The sequence below is a fragment of the Mytilus galloprovincialis genome, chromosome 9 (assembly GCF_965363235.1).
Source record: "Mytilus galloprovincialis chromosome 9, xbMytGall1.hap1.1, whole genome shotgun sequence".
Taxonomy (NCBI): domain Eukaryota; kingdom Metazoa; phylum Mollusca; class Bivalvia; order Mytilida; family Mytilidae; genus Mytilus; species Mytilus galloprovincialis.
This window is the reverse complement of record NC_134846.1, coordinates 40385310-40400249: the sequence shown is the minus strand read 5'-3', so window position 1 is coordinate 40400249 and position 14940 is coordinate 40385310. Positions and strand designations below refer to the sequence as shown.

The 14940-nt window shown below is 32.3% G+C and overlaps 1 long non-coding RNA gene across 2 annotated transcripts; it reads left to right on the top strand.

Moving 5' to 3' along the window:
* The first annotated feature begins 2032 nt into the window (after positions 1-2032).
* LOC143044997 (uncharacterized) lies at positions 2033-13864 on the top strand. Of its 2 annotated transcripts, none has more exons than XR_012968835.1 (3): positions 2033-2427; positions 7002-7091; positions 13398-13863. It is a non-coding gene; the product is annotated as an uncharacterized LOC143044997 (long non-coding RNA). The 2 variants fall into 2 exon arrangements; XR_012968836.1 differs by lacking the exon at positions 2033-2427 and adding an exon at positions 5204-5531 and having other exon boundaries at positions 13398-13864.
* The last annotated feature ends 1076 nt before the right edge of the window (positions 13865-14940 follow it).

The window sequence follows — 14940 nt, the reverse complement described above, 5'->3', positions numbered from 1 at the left end:
TACCCCCGAGGGACTCATCCTCCCTTCTTTCTTCCTCAAAAATACCTGATCACCCCCCCCCCTTTTCCTCATTTCAATCACCCTGATATGATCTGATAGTTTTATCACTTACAATAGGAATTGGTTTAAATTCCCCAATTAATTCTAGTCGGTCAAATATATGAATAAATTGATTTAAATTTCATTTTTGATAAAGAAGGACAAAAGTTTTCTATGGTTAATAGAACTTGATAGTTACTAATTTGGGAAGTTTTCAAATTCATAGCATGCCGGTGGCTGTGTTCAAAGTGCTGGGTTTTTTATCACCCTCGTTGTTTGCGGACTAAACGATTTAGGCCTGTGGTGGATAATAGTGTGCGTGCATTAATTTTCTATACCTTCTTAATTAATATTTTCAAATACTGACGGCAAGTGTTGTAATGTATCAGTGTCTTATTTGAGACCAACGTGCTATTTACATGTGCGATCGAAAATGCAGGGGAAGGAAACTTGTCAATTGTGTTTATTTTTAATCCAAAATAAAATAAGCCGCCGTAAAATTAATCTTGGGTAAATTCCTCAAATTGATGAAAGAGGCTTCTTTTTTTTTTAAGCTATATTTTTAATGACTTACACTTTTTACCATTATTCTCTTTCTTTCTCTATTCTTTATTCCTTTTTTCTTTGCCCGTTATTCTCTATACCCTCTTATGATCTCTTATGTGGACTTTCGGTGGTTTATATTTTTAGTTCTGTGATAAGTCAATATTTCATGCAGGTTCATGAAATAATGGTTTTATGCATATCAGCCAAGATTGTGCGTGGAATTTTAATAAACAATTCAACACCACATGTTCGATGAACATGAATTTGACAGCTAGTGACCCTTTTACAGGTAAAATTCAATTAACAAATTCTGACCTACTGGCATTCAACACCAACTTACCTACTTGCTGTATATTGATAAATGTGATTGTAGGTCAATACCTCAACATCGTGAATACGCCATGTGAGGTGTTGGTTATGTGTGCTACGGGGTCATTGGTGGCGCCTTCAAAACAGAAAAAAAAAAAATCCCAGTAAAAAAGTGTGGAATTTTGTTGTTGAAAATTTAAGTTGTAAATTCCTGAAAAATGTACTTAATTCCGTTCAACTGCTAACATGTAAGTTCGATACGAAAATAGGATAAAAAGCATCCGAAAAATTTGTGATCAGTAATTGAAGAGCAATGGGTAAAAAAAACTGAAGAAGAAAAGTAAAAAGTAAAAGAAAGTCGTTGAATTAATTATTTTACAATTGTTTAAATATATGAGAGAATGTTTTAGGCAAATTGTCTTTATTTACAAACAAATGTATTTAAGTTCAGGAAATGATTTATTCTTCTGGCGGCTTCAAATATTTTTTTATCAATAACTTATACACAAGGAGACATTTTTTTACTTTTGACAGCATGAACCGCAGTTAATTAGCAAACACAAATTAAGACACAAAATCGTTTACAAATAAATTTTATAGAAGGAAAAAAAAGGGGGGGGGGGTAATACGCTCACATACTTCTAAAAAGATTTGCATATGAAAGCTGTCTAAAGATAATTTTAAATTATTTCGGGAGTTTTGAAAAAAGAATATATATATATAGAGATTAATTTTCGACGTCTATACTGTTACAAAAAAAGGTGATTCTTTTTAAAGATTTGGTAACTCAGTTTCGACTCAAAATTTCTTTTTGAATTGCTAGATGGCAAACTATTTAGGATAAGATTGTATCTGTTCTTTAAGTATTTATGGTGATATTGGCGACAAGTTTCATTATATTATAGCAAGGGCTTGTATAATGATGGAAAATTGTATGTTGCAAAAGGAAAATAATATAAAGTAAACTTAGAGAAATAAACTTATAAATAAAATAAAATTGAATTATATTGCATTGATTAAGATCTAAGACAAAGTAGGTGACGTAAGATTAAGTTATAAATAGTTTCGTCTTTTTGTAAATAACATATAGTTAATCTCAATTCTAGAGGTCTTTTGCTATTAATCTGACTTTGAGAAATAAATTAAATAAACTGTCATCTTTTAAAAGAATAAAAATGTTTGTAATTTGCCGTAGGAAAATAACCCTAAAGTGTTTCTATTGTTCACTTAATAATTCTGTTAAGTAAGTAAAGATTTTGATAATCCTTTAATTGATTTTACATAACTAAATACAATATATGTCAATCAAATAAATCTATAACATAAAAAGAGAATAGTTGACCAATAAAAAGTAACTTTAGAAAATTCAAAATTGACGCTAAAATTTCATAGGTGAATAAAATAATTCCAATCAGCCCGTGATGTTGGGGTTAAAAAGGGAAGACCGCAACCTCCCAACATCACATATCACACTTAAATGTAGATAGCTGTTTGGAATAAATAATTGAAACATCATTGTATTTTATTCACCAGGTATGTAAATTGTTAAAGTATCAACTATTTCAAATAAATTTTAAAGTAAGAATTTATCTTCTGATCTAATAACTTAGTTTCGTATTTAAAACTTAACTTAAATTCATAAAAGATTTTCATTAACATAAAAAAGTTTACTATTTAGATCACATATCACACTTAAATGTAGATAGCTGTTTGGAATAAATAATTGAAACATCATTGTATTTTATTCACCAGCGCCAGGCCTCGAAAGGAGAAAGTGTCCGGGATGAGGGACACGCCAGTAGAAGGTATTACATAGACCTGAATATGAGCGAGCTAGTATTCCCCAGATTCTCCGAAAGAAGTTAGAATCCCCGTATAGATAAAAGCGAGCGAGAATAGTCCCCAAGTGAAAGATGCCAGTCCCCCAATATATAACTTTATAATCGTTTTGGAGGGAAAGGGGAGACAACCCGACAGAGAAGCGATTCTTCCCCCTTTTCCTGCATTACACTTGTACAAGATTTTTATTAAAGAATTTCAGCAATATAAATAGACGAAAGTAGGCAAACAATTATTAAGATCTCCAAGCGGGCCAAATTGTACATCGAAAAAGATCTATATTTCTAAACGTTTTTAAATGATATAACTTGAATAGAAAATTTCCCAACTATGTGAAGATTCTTTATATTTCTAAACGTCTTCGATTATTACATACCAAAGAAAAATTTATTTAGCATATTCATATAATTTTATATTTTTTTCCAAGTAAACTTTTTTTTGTAAAGTTTACTTCTATGTGTTTATAACCATCAACAGAGACACATTCTTTGTCATCACCAATCAGCCCTAATCATTAAAGATCAATTGACAAAATTCAAATGATGATTGGTATTGAAAATGATCATCGGTCATCCGTGACGTATTCTAAAATCCTAAATAACGGCGCATGTCGATAGATAGATAGTTTATTAATTATCGTCTCGCCATTTTAAATTTCACCAAGGGGTTGAAGCAATGAAGGACTTTATAAAACCAAGGATGTGTATAGTTACTATACAAATCCTTGATAAAACCAGAGACATATAATACAATTATATTATATGTCTCTGATAAAACTATGTACATGTACTTATTAATATTTCTATAACAAATTATAAAAGCGTTTAGTGTAAAAATCATCGATTTATAAATGTCTCTTTTTGCCTAAAATATATTTGCAGGTTTTGGCAATTTTTGTAAATAACATTAATTTTTTGGCATCCCAATGCAAAACACAGGTGACAGCCGATTCAAACTTAAATAACTTCTTTAAAGTTGGTTTTATTTTATCAGAGACATATAATACATGTATTATATGTCTCAATACATGTATTTATGTCTCAAATTTCAAATTTTATCAAAACAAAAATTACAAGATTATGAAATAAGTTATGAATCGAATGAATACCCTCAACACTAAAATACATGTCCTAAGTGACTTTTTATGTCTTGCGTGCACCGAGGAGATCCTTAACGGTTTTTAGACGTACCATTATTATCTATGCATATATTTGAAGCATTTTGTACATTATAGGTATTTATATGTGTGCATCAGACAAAATGACTTCCCAATTAGCAGAGGCGGATTTAGGTTTTTTTCCAGCCCCACCCCCACACACTAATCTTGGAAAATGGGAGATTATATAGGGAATCACTGAAGCATGACTGGCAGGGACCCCCTCTTAGGCAGTCAATGGGTTCCCACTTATGAAAATTTCTGGATCAACCACTGCTTAGTTCTAGTTATCTAAGGTCCTAGTGTGAAATATAACCAGTAGGAATTGGTCTTTTTAAACACTTTTACATAGGCCTTCATGTATACGTTTTGTCAAGGGTTGGTTCATTACCGACCGTGCAAGGGCTGTATAGCCAGTCAAATTCGTTAAAAACTTCCATTTGTTGATTCACGCAATATTGAAATTATGATTACTCAATGCGCAGTTACTAGTTACTGAAGTTGATATTAGCTACTTTTCTTCTTTATTTCATATAATTGATTTTGTTGAAATAGGGAATAGACACAGATACCTAAGCACATTTAACAAAAGAAATTTTGTGTAATGTCATCAATCTGTATTATACGTAGACAGGATGTTCTCTAGAAACTTTACGTTATACACACCGGAGAGTACACGCACTGTCGTAATGGAAAATTGCTGTATGTTATAATTACCTGTAATCAGCTTTGCAACAAATCAGTTGACTGACCATGTCATTACAGTTCAAACAGATTTCCCTCAAATCAAAATGGAATATATTTATAATATATATATATTCATTTTTATATCTTTAAAATTTAAAACTTTAAAAAGTACACTTTGACAAAATTATGAAATATTACGAATTGAAAAATTTAAAATAGTATTTTAACAAAGTTCAAGATATATAATTTTACAACGATCCTAAAAATATCCAAACAAACGATAAATCTAACGATATGAACCTACGCAGTTTTATATTATAAGACTGACCTAGGACTGACCATAGATGTAATACATCTATGGACTGACACACACCAGTTAGCTAACTCAGTGTGCTGGGTGAGGTGTTGGAACTTGATACATGTATCAGTAAGTTACAGTTCTGTTAAGATTTGACTGCCTTTTTACAGGGAATTTCTATTCTTACAGTTAGTATATATATTTCCTGGCTTAAAATGATTCTGAGAATCTCTGCTCAGCAACTGGTGCGAAATTAGCATTTTTTTCACGTGATTTTATTCAAATATCTTGTAGCAGTAAAAAACACAAATTAATGTATTTTTCAAATAGCTTTATTCAGCTTTAAATAATTATAGGGAAAAACAGCGAACATGGGAAAATGAAATGTTTTTAGTAGCCTCATTATTAAATCTCCCGGTGAGTGTGATCAAATAAAGAGGTTCTCCGACTCCGTAATACTTGGAAAATCTTATCTGATTCAGGATCAATTCATCGGTTACACTCCCCTATCACCAGTGATTCTTTGTTTTTAGCTGACATTCTGAAAAAAAGGTGTGTAAGTGTTGACTCGCAATATGCATGATTAATAACAGATATCGACTCGTTACCAGGACTACTGCAAAAAACAATTATTCAGTTTACTGATTTAGATGGAAGGTAAACGGACAGAAAGTCGCAGGACAAAAAGTCATAGGACATGAAGTCACAAATTTGATAGGACAAAAAGTCACAAACAAATTGTTGACAATTGGTTTGAATATATATGAAAAAGATCTTGAAATATTTTCTTTTTATTACATATATTCATTTTTAATTTAAGGAAATTGCTCATAGAGCTTGATAAACAAGATAAATGGAATTAATGTATTAGATTTTAATCTTGCAAAGGATATGTTTATGGGGCCATATTTATTGGCAAATTGAAGCCATTTAAGTACCAAGCCACTTTGAAATTTTGTTTCATAACAATTATTTGATTATTATTGATATTTATTGAATAAATTTTAATTACTAATTGCTTCTTAAATAAAACTTCAAGAAAAATACAAAAAAAAGTGTTTTCTTGTTCAAAGAAAAATAATCTCTAAACTGAATTGTGACTTTTTGTCTGTGACTTGTTGACCGTGACTTTTTGTCCTGTGACTTTCTGTCCTACATTCAGATTGAATAGGGGTGTGGTTGACCCTGTCTCCCTCTATCTGAGACTACTATCTCAGTGATGAACTTATGTTTTATGTATTGTGCTTGTCATATATATATATATGTTGGATAAAAGCTCTAGAGCTTATGTTGTATTGTACATGTATGTATAACCAACTTTAAATAAATCTTTTTTGTTAGCCCATAACAACTAACAAGTAAGATAAATTTAGGTTTCTTCTTTTTGTAATACAAACAATTATTACACCTTGAAAGGATTTTTTTTTACTATGACGGCGTCCAAGAAAAAAGTTGAAATAGCTAGACACTAACTTTATATTGGACCCTAGTAGCTTTATATGTGCTTGTGGTTGCAAATGTAAATGCATGGATGCCTGCTACACTGTAGAATACATAACAAGGAAGCTTTGCTTTGCTCTTCATGGAGTACGAACTCGTCTTCATAATTAAAAACCATCCGCCAAGCAAGCGTAAGGGTCTTTGACAGTAACCAACACTTATCTCACGAGGCGTACCTAGTATGTCTTTTTAGGTATATATATATATATATATAAACATTTATTCGTCATTGTGCAAAGTGCTCCTTTGAAGGAGGGATTTTCTAAACCAGAACAGAACAGAATAGCCATGCAAGACTTTATTATCATTTGGACTAATATTATGGCACATTTTGTCTTACCACAGGGATTTTTTCTTGGTTTTGTCATTTTATCAGATATTATAAGCAAAGGTCTACTTGTTGTACGAAATGAATGCAAGGTGTCATATAAAAAAAGAAGATATCTGTTTGCCAAGGTTAATTTTACTAAGACCTCATTTTCATAAAACAATGATAATATTAAACAGCAAGAATGAGAATCAAGTCAAAGTTATATACAAATGAGGCAAAATTTTCAGTTGCCTACTTTTTATGTATTAGTAGTTATTTTTGTCATTAAACGATATTGTTTACCCTTTTATGTGTAGGGCAAGAATATTAAAGATATAAAAGGGAAACTATAAACAGAAGAAATTATCAACAAAAATAGATTTACAAAGGTCAACAAAGCCTAAATGGTAAGTCCACTGTTGAAAAAAGTTTTAGCCCTTGAGTAATGATTAAATATTTATTAAAATAAGATGTGGTACGATAAATGAGAAAACTATCCATCAGAGTTCAATTAAGTGGATGTAAGCATTGTAATTACTTATTAGAGGCCAATGATGACCTGTTAGTAATGAAAAAACTCATACCCTATACATGATATAGTAATCTATAAAAGACAACACTGACAAAATTTGAAACAAAGCATCAATTCAAACTTCAAATATACCAGACTAATTTATAGAAAAACAAAATATTATGAAAAACAAAAATGACGGATATGAACCAACATCAACCACTGAACTATGTACAAGCTCCTGATATTGGACAGGCATTATATGGCTGGTTTGATATAAAAATAAGAAGCAGTATGATTTCAAATAAGACTTTTCTCCAATAGAGATAAAATGACATTTAACAATGTTTAAGGAGGCTCGAGGGTATAAAAATTTCAGAAAAATATTAAAATTTTTTTTTTTTCATAACTAATTTTATTTATAACTTTATTAGTTTTTGTCGAGCCTGCAACTTTTGTTGCAGAAAGCTCGACATAGGGATAGTGATCCGGCGGCGGCGGCGGCTACGGCGGCTACGGCGGCGGTGTTAGCTAACTTCTTAAAAGCTTTATATTTTAGAAGGTGGAAGACCTGGATGCTTCATACTTTGTATATAGATGCCTCATGTTACGAAGTTTCCGTCAGTCACATGTCCAAAGTCCTTGACCTCATTTTCATGGTTCAGTGACCACTTGAAAAAAAAGTTCAGATTTTTTGTAATGTTGAATTCTCTCTTATTATAAGTAATAGGATAACTATATTTGATATGTGCGTACCTTGCAAGGTCCTCATGTCTGTCAGACAGTTTTCACTTGACCTCGACCTCATTTCATGGATCAGTAAACAAGGTTAAGTTTTGGTGGTCAAGTCCGTATCTCAGATACTATAAGCAATAGGGCTTGTATATTCGGTGTATGGAAGGACTGTAAGGTGTACATGTCCAACTGGCAGGTGTCATCTGACCTTGACCTCATTTTCATGGTTCAGTGGTTATAGTTAAATTTTTGTGTTTTGGTCTGTTTTTTAGCTCACCTGGCCCAAAGGGCCAAGTGAGCTTTTCTCAGCACTTGGCGTCCGTCGTCCGTCGTCTGTCGTCCGTCGTCTGTCGTCCGTCGTCGTCTGGCGTCGTTAACTTTTACAAAAATCTTCTCCTCTGAAACTACTGGGCCAAATTTAACCAAACTTGGCCACAATCATCATTGGGGTATCTAGTTTAAAAAATGTGTCTGGTGACCCGGTCAACCAACCAAGATGGCCGCCATGGCTAAAAATAGAACATAGGGGTAAAATGCAGTTTTTGGCTTATAACTCAAAAACCAAAGCATTTAGAGCAAATCTGACTGGGGTAAAATTGTTCATCAGGTCAAGATCTATCTGCCCTGAAATTTTCAGATGAATTGGACAACCCGTTGTTGGGTTGCTGCCCCTGAATTGGTAATTTTAAGGAAATTTTACTGTTTTTGGTTATTATCTTGAATATTATTATAGATAGAGATAAACTGTAAACAGCAATAATGTTCAGCAAAGTAAGATTTACAAATAAGTCAACCTGACCCAAATGGTCAGTTGACCCCTTTAGGAGTTATTGCCCTTTATAGTCAATTTTTAACCATTTTTCGTAAATCTTAGTAATCTTTTAGAAAAATCTTCTCCTCTGAAACTACTGGGCCAAATTTAACCAAACTTGGCCATAATTATCATTGGGGTATCTAGTTTAAAAAATGTGTCCGGTGCCCCGCCCAATCAACCAAGATGGCCGCCATGGCTAAAAATAGAACATAGGGGTAAAATGCAGTTTTTGGCTTATAACTCAAAAACCAAAGCATTTAGAGCAAATCTGACATGGGGTAAAATTGTTCATCAGGTCAAGATCTAGCTGCCCTGAAATTTTCAGATGAATCGGACATTCTGTTGTTGGGTTGCTGCCCCTGAAATGGTAATTTTAAGGAAATTTTGCTGTTTTTTGTTATTATCTTGAATATTATTATAGATAGAGATAAACTGTAAACAGCAATAATGTTCAGCAAAGTAAGATCTACAAATAAGTTAACATGACAAAAATGGTCAGTTGACCACTTTAGGAGTTATTGCCCTTTATAGTCAATTTTTAACCATTTTTCGTAAATCTTAGTAATCTTTTAGAAAAATCTTCTCCTCTGAAACTACTGGGCCAAATTTAACGAAACTTGGCCATAATCATCATTGGGGTATTTAGTTTAATAAATGTGTCCGGTGACCTGCCCAACCAACCAAGATGGCCGCCATGGCTAAAAATAGAACATAGGGGTAAAATGCAGTTTTTGGCTTATAACTCAAAAACCAAAGCATTTAGAGCAAATCTGACAGGGGTAAAATTGTTCATCAGGTCAAGATCTATCTGCCCTGAAATTTTCAGATGAATCAGACATTCCGTTGTTGGGTTGCTGCCCCTGAAATGGTAATTTTAAGGAAATTTTGCTGTTTTTGGTTGTTATCTTGAATATTATTATAGATAGAGATAAACTGTAAACAGCAATAATGTTCAGCAAAGTAAGATCTACAAATAAGTCATCATGACCAAAATGGTCAGTTGACCACTTTAGGAGTTATTGCCCTTTATAGTCAATTTTTAAACATTTTTCATAAATCTTAGTAATCTTTTAGAAAAATCTTCTCCTCTGAAACTACTGGGCCAAATTTAACCAAACTTAGCCATAATCATCATTGGGGTATCTAGTTAAAAAAATGTGTCCGGTAACTCGGCCAACAAACCAAGATGGCTGCCATGGCTAAAAATAGAACATGGGGGTAAAATGCAGTTTTTGGCTTATAACTCAAAAACCAAAGCATTAAGAGCAAATCTGACAGGAAGTAAAATTGTTGATCAGGTCACGATCTATCTGCCCTGGAATTTTCAGATGAATCAGATAATCGGTTGTTAGGTTGCTGCCCCTGAATTGGTAATTTTGAGGAAATTTTGCTGTTTTTTTGTTATCTTGAATATTATTATAGATAGAGATAAACTGTAAACAGCAATAATGTACAGCAAAGTAAGAACTAAAAATAAGTCGCTATGACCAAAATAGTCAATTGACCCCCTAAGGAGTTATTGCCCTTCATAGTCAATTTTTAACAATTTTCTTAAAATTTGAAGATTTTCAATAACATTTTCCACAGAAAGTACTGTGATATAGATATAATTGTAAGCAGCAAGAATGTTTAGTAAAGTAAAATCTACAAACACATCACCATCACCAAAACACAATTTTGTCATGAATCCATCTGTGTCCAATATTGTTTAATATTCACATAGACCAAGGTGAGCGACACAGGCTCTTTAGAGCCTCTAGTTTCATACTATATGCAATAGGTCTACTGTATTTGTTGTATGGAATGATTGTAAGGTGTACATGTCTAGCGGGCAGATGTCATGTGACCTTGACCTCATTTTCATGGTTCAGTGGTTATAGTTAAATTTTTGTGTTTTGGTCTGTTTTTTTCATACTATATGCAATAGGTCTACTATATTTGTTGTATGGAATGATTGTAAGGTGTACATGTCTAGCGGGCAGATGTCATGTGACCTTGACCTCATTTTCATGGTTCAGTGGTCAAAGTTAAGTTTTTGAGTTTTGGTCTATTTATCTAATACTATATGCCATAGGTCAACTATATTTGGTGTATGGACATATGTTATGATCTTTATGTCAGTAGGGCAGGTTTCTTTTGACCATGACCTCATTTTCACGGTTCATTGCACAGTGTTAATTTTTTGTGTTTTGGTCAATTTTTAGGTCAACTATATATGTTGTATAGAAGCATTGTTAGCTTTACATGTCTGCCTGGCATGGTTCATCTGACCTTGACCTCATTTTCATGGTTCATTGGTCTTTGTTTAGTTATTTTGGTTAATGTTAAGTTAATGAGACAGTTGTAATAAAGCTGTATACTTAGGACTATCAACATAATATCAATGATTAATATAGAAGGCGAGACATTTCAGCGTGTGCACTCTTGTTACTCTTTCATATGGTACAGAAATCATTCTAAAAAATCAATTCGTTTTGGCCCCAGACAACTTTTAAAATGTATATATCATTGAAAAAGCTCCAAATTATCTCCCTTTGGTGCAGAAATGCCATTTTTTGGCATGAGAATTGTAATATCTTTTTTAGCTCATCAGTGACCTATATTTTTTACTATCATTTTCAACTAACTTTACTTAAACTAAACTATTGTAAAATTTAAGCGATTTCTGTAATTAAGTTTTTTTTTCATTTCAAAATTACCTTAGTTAAACAGAAAAAAAAGTACATTTACAAAAATGTATATATATGCTTCTTTTAAAGGCGGATTGTGAGTGTGATTGAATGGTGTCCCCATTTTTAGCTCACCTGGCCCAAAGGGCCAAGTGAGCTTTTCTCATCACTTGGCGTCCGGCGTCCGGTGTCGTCGTCGTCCGTCATCATTAACTTTTACAAAAATCTTCTCCTCTGAAACTACTGGGCCAAATTGAACCAAACTTGACCACAATCATCATTGGGGTATCTAGTTTAAAAAATGTGTGGCGTGACCCTGTCAACCAACCAAGATGGCCGCCTCGGCTAAAAATAGAACATAGGGGTAAAATGCAGTTTTTGGCTTATAACTCAAAAACCAAAGCATTTAGAGCAAATCTGACATGGGTAAAAATGTTTATCAGGTCAAGATCTATCTGCCCTGAAATTTTCAGATGAATCGGTCAATCGGTTGTTGGGTTGCTGCCCCTGAATTGGAAATTTTGAGGAAATTTTGCTGTTTTTGGTTATTATCTTGAATATTATTATAGATAGAGATAAACTGTAAACAGCAATAATGTTCAGCAAAGTAAGATCTATAAATAAGTCAACATGACAAAAATGGTCAGTTGACCCGTTTAGGAGTTATTGCCCTTTATACTCAATTTTTAACCATTTTTCGTAAATTAAAGTAATCTTTTACAAAAATCTTCTCCTCTGAAACTAATTTGCCAAATTAATCCAAACTTGGCCACAATCATCTTTGGGGTATCTTGTTTAAAAAATGTGTGGCGTGACCTGGTTAACCAACCAAGATGGCTGCCACGGCTAAAAATAGAACAAAGGGGTAAAATGCAGTTTTTGGCTTATAACTATGAAACCAAAGCATTTAGAGCAAATCTGACAAGAAGTAAAATTGTTAATCAAGTCAATATCTATCTGCCCTGAATTTTTCAGATGAATTGGACAACTGGTTGTTGGGTTGCTGCCCTCCAATTGGTAATTTTTAAAGAAATTTTGCCGTTTTTGGTTATCTTGAATACTATTATAGATAGCGATAAACTGTAAACAGCAATAATGTTCAGCAAAGTAAGATCTACAAATAAGTCAACATGACCTAAATGGTCAATTGACCCCTTAAGGAGTTATTGCCCTTTATAGTCAATTTTTAACAATTTTCATTAATTTGGTAAATTTATGTAAATTTTTACCAAATATAGTTCTCTGTTACTAATGGGCAAAGTTCATTATAGATATAATTGTAAGAAGCAAAATTGTTCAGTAAAGTAAGAACTTCATGAATCCATTTGTGTCCTTTGTTTAATATGCACATAGACCAAGGTGAGCGACACAGGCTTTTTAGAGCCTTTTGTTTTAATTTAATTTTTCTATTTTTCTATAAAGTGTAAGATAAAGTTCATTTATAGAAAAATATAGCGTAACCCTATATTACATGTATTAAGAAAAAAAATTGATTGAAACCTGTGAGCCCCCTTAATTTAACAAAAATAGTTCACTGTACAGCCTTTGACAATAAGCAAACGCTATACCGGACTTTGATTTTAATAACAGCACAACATTTGAACAAATTGTAAAAATTTGTTGCAATGGGCTTAACTCAAAAGACTGCAACAAGGAACCAAACAATAACCAGTAATATGTAAATTCAGGCGCGGATCCAGAGGGGGGGTTCCGGGGGTTGGAACCCCCCTTTTTTTTTAACGATCAATGCATTTGAATGGGGACATATGATTGGAACCCCCCCCTTTGTCCTGGGTTAGGAACCCCCCCTTTTTAAAATGTCTGGATCCGCCCCCGAAATCCTAGACACAAAGCACTGAAATAAGAGTACTAACAACAGATATTTAAATGAAAGTTTATTAAAATGTTCATAAACATGATAAAATAGTAATTTTATTGCTGTATTTCTCTTGACTGATAATTTTTGAGTTTTGTGTATTAGTAGGTCAGACATCTCGGTTTTCATGGTCATCATTCAACAGATCAATACTGAACAGAAAACTTGGAAGATGATATTTTTCTCAACAGTGCGACTTTTTTTTATTAATTTGAAATGGAATGTTTTTTTCTACATTAAATAGAAAAAGGAAATTTCAACATAATGACTATAAACAAAAAGGAGTCATATCATCACGATCATAGATGCTCAAGAACTTGATCATGTAAATGCAACAATGTAATTTTCAATTGAAAGAAGGAACGAATGAAAAAAATATTAGTATGTTGTTGTCGAAATAAACCTGCTTTGTCTTCTCATTTGAATCGCTCCATCCAATAAAGATGTACCGAGGAGGATCTTTGAAGAACAGATTGAAAAATGTTTTGTCTAAGAATTGCAGGAATATTCTAGTGGATGAAATAATTTATTGACTTGACTCTTATATAGTGGACTGAATAACTGTACATAGCAAGCAGCGAAAAAGAAAACTAAAACTTTAACACAAAAAGTGTTTAAATTTTAAATTTGCAAATATAAGCATAATATTATGTACACCACAAAGGTATATAATTCAAATTGTTTGCATATTCAATCATGTATTGCAATGAAATTATAACAAAGAAAACCTTACTTCATGAAAAGAGTAAACTATTCAGTCAGAATATGAAATATTTTTTTCAGTTCTATTTTTCATTATAAAATAAACAAGACAAAGGTTTCAAAACAATATTTTTTTCATTTATTTAAACATGTCATCATTTTGTTTCAGTGAAAGAACTTTAATCTTTGACCTTAAATTTTATTATACATTCCAAAATCAGAATTATAATCTTTATTGTCATATTAACAAATAAAAAACATGTTTGTGACAAAATGAATTTTTTTTTAATAAAATATAAAAAAACTTGTATACATTTAAAACTTTTTACTACCAAACAGCATTCATTGCAACATACACATACTGTATATTTATATCTATATATTTATAATTTGAATCCCATAGGGTTTTATTTTGTCCCATGGGATATTAAAAATCCAATGGGATAATAATAATCCCATGGGATTTTTTTTGTCCCATGGGACAACAAATATCCCATGGGACTACAATTATCCCATGGGACCAAAAAAAATCCCATGGGATTTAACCAAAATCCCATGGGATAATGGTAAATCCCATGGGATTTTGCCCTGTCCCATGGGATATTGAAAATCCCATGTTTTTATAAATCAAATAGCAAAATAAATATAATAGTAACAGTAGAAAACTAATGAAATTATTGAATCCCATGTAATTCCGCACATTTTGGTTATATACATGACACTGTAGCTCTTATTTGAGGCGGCGGCGGATTTGCAAATGAGTGTTTTGCAAATTTAAAGTGTCCAGTGTTTATTATTGAATTTTGTCGATGACCTGAGACTATTATACTAATTTGTACATAGCAGTAAAGTTACAATAAGGGATAAAAAAAAATATTTTAATGCATGGTAGTTGTAATCCTACATTCATTTTCTATGTCGATTATGCATGCATATATACAGTTGTCTT